General features: G+C 37.9%; 1 protein-coding gene across 1 annotated transcript in view; it reads left to right on the top strand.

Moving 5' to 3' along the window:
• ano1a (anoctamin 1, calcium activated chloride channel a) overlaps positions 1 to 5,091 on the top strand; it is a gene marked incomplete in the record, with an annotated part of 59,987 nt that overhangs the window by 50,072 nt on the left and 4,824 nt on the right.

Genomic DNA, 5,091 nt, shown 5'->3' with positions numbered 1-5,091 from the left:
TATATATATATATATATATAAAACCTGCCTCACTGGTTTCCTACCTTTTTGCTTGTTTAACTGCTTTAGCTGTTCTTAAAATGTATTTAGTCATGTCATTGATCAGCATCAATCATCTGAACAAGAAGCGCAGCTGCAGATGCATTTAAAATGTCTGACATTTACCAGACTTGACTGTTGCCCTTCACATTTCCCATCCTATTTAGCTGGAAGTTTTCRTGCATGTTGTGCACTGAAACCTCTGGGCATAAAAAAAAAGTATTTAGTGTTATTCAGCTGTGTTATTTAAAGGAACAGTGTGTGATATCCAGCGACATCTAGTGGTTGAGGTTCCTTATTGCAACCAACTGGAAAATCTTTCCGAAGAACRTTTAGAAAAAAAATCTACTGAGCTTTTGAAAGGTAGATGATCAAATTTTAACCAGTTTTTAGGATCATTATTAGTAGTAGCTCTAGATATTTTCTGAAAGCCCCGAATCGAAAGACAAAAATGAATAAAATACAGTTTTGTTCTAATCATGCATTAATCGTTTACAATAATAAGACAGTTTTAAATGTTTTACTGAAGAAACAAGCAGGTTTGTGCTTGTTCTGTATTTCTTATAGGCAGCATCTGTTTCATTGAGTCTGAGCCTGGTACGCCTATTTTGCACACTAACTGTGCATCTTTGACAGACTTCCTCTACCCTTTAACACCACTCTGACTCACATGGGATGGGACTTATCCCCAGGGCAGGGTACACTCTGTGCAGACCTAACAGAGGTGTGAATGAGGCTCTATTTGCTGTTTTCAGCAACTAAATTAGTTTGGTAAGGAGAARGATTTTTTTATTCAGTTGTCAGCAAAAATAAACAAAATTCAATAATGCAAATCATCTAGTTTCTAAAAACCCATTTCATCCTGTGCAGAGGTGTTGTACCCTCAGTGCATGGTTGTATCCTGGTGGTATGAAAYTGCAACAGCATAAAAATCACTTATAATCTTTTAAAATTCAACTTAACCTGAACTCTAACTTGTATCGCTGCATAATTGCCCAGTTTTTAAATATACTGTATATACATGTATAGCCGTTTTAATTTGATTGCTTTTGACAAGTTGAAGTGAGAGAGCAGAACAGTTCCCACTTTCAGGTTGGACTCCTGATCATTGCTGTAATAAGAAATAAATTCCTTGAAGCTGCTCATCATTTATTTCAGCTCCACTGAGTGCTTGATTCAACTACTTGAGCATCGAAGTGGTTTACAAAGCAGAGCTGGTGAGATATGTAAATGTTTATTGATTACTTGAGCTTTTAAAGTAATAAATGGACTGAATACCTTTTTCAGTGGCAGCAGGAAGAACTTAAGTCAAACTGAGCAGTTGTACTTTACATATACACTGACTTCTGAGCTGCATTGATCAATAATTTTTTATTAAGAATGTCAGCCGCAGGCAGCTGATACTGATAAACTGCCTGCCCAGCACCAACAAACACAATCCAAGACAACGATGAGCGTTTATCACCTGAAGAACTGCAGGCAGTGTTTGGTTCAAGGCAGACAGATCATGAATCAGAAGAAAGAAAATTTAAATAAAAAATAAAAACACTGAAGTCGACTAACATCATCCTGCACTCTAGATGAATGTATAATAAAGAAATCAATAAAACATTCTGCCCTCTTTTGCACTTGACATTATTTYCTGACAAAAACTATAATGTGTTTTTGTCAGAATACCACAGAAATACAAAACAACCAGTTTACTTTTAAAGTTTTTTTTACAGCCCGTTTTTAAGAAGCTGGTTTTTAGAGGGATGAGCCGCTCCACCCTCCACATCATATTACTACAGCTTGAGCACATCTGGTTTAAAGGGGACCTATTATGCAAAATTCACTTTTTAAAGGTTTTTTTTAYTCAACTTTGGGAATGTACTTCTTAAAAAAAGTCCTAGGACCAAAAAAATGCACCCAGGGGCATATTTACTGTAAGTAAATGTATTTTAATGTATATTAATGACAAGTTTTATACTTCCGTCATTTTGTGATGTCACAAACCATACAACAACCCACCAGAACCTGCGTTCAGCCCCTTACCTAGAAACCCCCGGGTGAGACTCCACCTCCTCACTATAAAAAGCCATCACCGTGTTCTTGTGCAATGCGCAGCTCATTTCACAACAAGCCTCCAATAGGGCAATGGGTAGAGTGTTGGACCAGAGAGTGGGAGACCAGGTTCAAGACTGGCATGGACACTGTTTAATTATTTATTTTCATTTGTTATGAACACATTTTCTCATGTACCTCTATTGTTTAGCTTATTAAACCTTGTTAAAGCCTATTTGTTTGAGTTTCTGAGGTATTTTGACCGCTGCTGCTCCCTGCTCTGGTAACAGCATGCAGAGTGAGCGCAGAGCAGAGGAGGGAGGGGAAAAAAAAGAAGCTGCGACCACGACTCTGCCTCTGGGTCTCATATGGTTGTACAACGGAGCTTCTGCTRTTATTAGCCATGCTAACATAAATGCTGGCTTTGGAGGGCGGAGTTAATGTCAACAGATTTTTGGAGGGCGTTACCAACAGAGCTCATTAACATAAACAGCTCTTCTGAACGAAAGTCAGAGCAGGCAGAACTAGAAAATGGGAACTTTTATTATCTGAGAATTATTTTGTGCATTAAATTGAATGAACATGGTCTGGATAGCCCACAGACATACCATAAACATTTCTAGGACCCATAATTGGTCTCCTTTAAATTTTGTACAAAATAAGAAAAACCTAAACAACCATTGCAGCTTTTTGTCCTGTATGAAAYGTACACTTTGTTAGGAAGCTCAGACTCATGAAGCTCTCTTTGTAAAGAAGCTTGTGCTAACTATAACAGGGAAATGTTGGTAAAAGTAGTGTGGCGTTCCTAATAGGACTGGGCAATAAATAAATAACAATATAGATGACACATGATCAACATTAAAAGAAAATTTGTCCAGGTACACATGAGACGGGCGGGGTTCAGTGGAGTCGGTGACATTGAGGGTGGGTCTCCGTGCTGGAACCCGTCCCTACAACCCTCCAGAGTCCATGATGTTACCACCTCTYGCTCGGTTCACCAGAGTTCAGAGTTTCCTCCTCTTCTCGGCCTTGGGTCCACAGACCGGGTCCAACATGAGTGATTGGGGTGGGAGGGGAATCAAGCCCTTGYTGACATATCATCCACGGGGAGTTTAGATAGCATGGCCTTCGAGGCCAAGCAGCTGGGATAGGCAGAGGAAAAGCTTTAGCTGCTCGCCCTCTCACGGCCCAGTTAAGCAAGGTTGGTGGCATCAACAAACTCATTCTTTGGTAAGCTAATAACAACCTGTTGAGTAACCTGAGCAGTAGCGGTTTGTTTCATCACCGTGTCTTCTGGCTGTTGCAAAATAAAGAATGACGTAGAATAAAGGAGAAAATGAGGCAATAGCTGGGGAAGAAATTGTGGATAAAAGAGGAAAGGTCAGGTCACCAGTTTGGCAGTATTATTCAGTCTTTTGTCTTCTAATCAGTAATGATATTGACTAATATGAAATGCTTAAATTAGTTTAGATTAGATTAGACTAGACTAGACGTTTATTGTCATTGTACAGAGCACAATGAAGTTACAGTTCAGAACACCCATTCAGAAGAAGACAGAACATAACAAACATAGGAGAACAGGTGCTCTGGGTCATGCTGCCACCGACCCTGCACAGAGCAAGGATCATCTTCATGAAGACATCATGAGGAGGTGCAACCCCAAATTGCGATACATTTTTCATCCTTATCACCCAGCCCTATTTTCCAAAGTCACCTTTTAGCACATTTAAATAGTTCAATCTAAATTCTAAATGTTAAATCTTAAAAGTTGAGCTGAAGCTTAATATTTCTCTTATGTGCAAATTCACTCTGCCTGTAACCAGAAGTACCAAAATAAAAGCTTGACTGCATTTTTTAGAAATGTCTCCTAAAGTTTCTCTATAAATGCTTTTCTACATATTTACTTTCACAATAATGTACTGATTCCCACAGTAAGCTTTCGTTATAAGATGTTACTTTTATTCTATAAGCACAGTTGAGCTTTTATTTTGGTAGTTCCGGTTACAGGCAGTGTGAATTTCCATATTCGCTCTGTACTTGGTTTTAGTGAAAGTTTTGGGTTTAACATTTGAATTTAATTATTTAAATGGGCTAAAATGGGACTTTAGAAAATCCASTCTACTTTTTCAAACATTGTTTGAAGCTAAATGTGTCAAACTTTTGCTGTTTTTAAACACAAACTGCTTTACAAGCAGCACCCTGTACAGATTCACTATAGCACAGCAAATTGGAACAGTTCTTGACCGTTTTTTTTTCCCTAAATATTTAACACAATTACTAACAGCATCGTGTTTTAGGCAAAGTTGGGACGTTGAGAAAGCTCCACACTGCAGTTCAGAATAACTGAGCCAGGACACTCCTGTTCTCCTTAAAGCTTGGTTAGTCATTCCTCTGTTTGAACTTTTTATGRGAAGTACTTAAATATTAAGCATGAGAATGCTCAAGTTTACTAAGTGCCAGCTAGGGTAAAAAAAAAAGTACTAATGCTCCATTTAATAACAAACTGGACCCTTCGGAGTGTTAAAACTTAACAAARAAGATGTTAAATTAGACAGAATACCGACAGAGAATAATCAGCTCTTTTATTTTTTAAGCAAACTATAGCTGCTGCTGAGAGTTAGCTGTTTTGAGGGGGAGTTTATTTATTTATTTATTTATTTATTTATTTATTTATTTATTTATTCATTCATTCATTCATTCATTCACATGGAGTGGAGTTTGAAGTTAAAATGAACCCTCTGAACAATTGTGATTGAAGCTAAATCTGTGAGGTCCAAAACCGTCTTTACATCTGACCAACCAATCAGATTTTATTTTGTAGTGCTCTATTTTTTTTTGCACCAACAAAAAGCATTACAAAATGTTTTAATAAATAAGATTACATTTGAAAAAGGGTGGGGGGGGGCAATACTTCCCACCAAGTATTTAAAGATCACCACTGGGACCTTTCTGGGTGGAGTTTGCGTGTTCTCTTTGTTCACCTGTGGGTTTTCTCCAGTTAGTTTCCTC

The sequence above is a fragment of the Austrofundulus limnaeus genome, unplaced genomic scaffold (genome assembly GCF_001266775.1).
Source record: "Austrofundulus limnaeus strain Quisiro unplaced genomic scaffold, Austrofundulus_limnaeus-1.0 Scaffold281, whole genome shotgun sequence".
Classification (NCBI taxonomy): Eukaryota; Metazoa; Chordata; class Actinopteri; order Cyprinodontiformes; family Rivulidae; genus Austrofundulus; species Austrofundulus limnaeus.
Note: the sequence above shows the minus strand (reverse complement) of the source record. Positions and strands in the feature narration are given on the sequence as shown.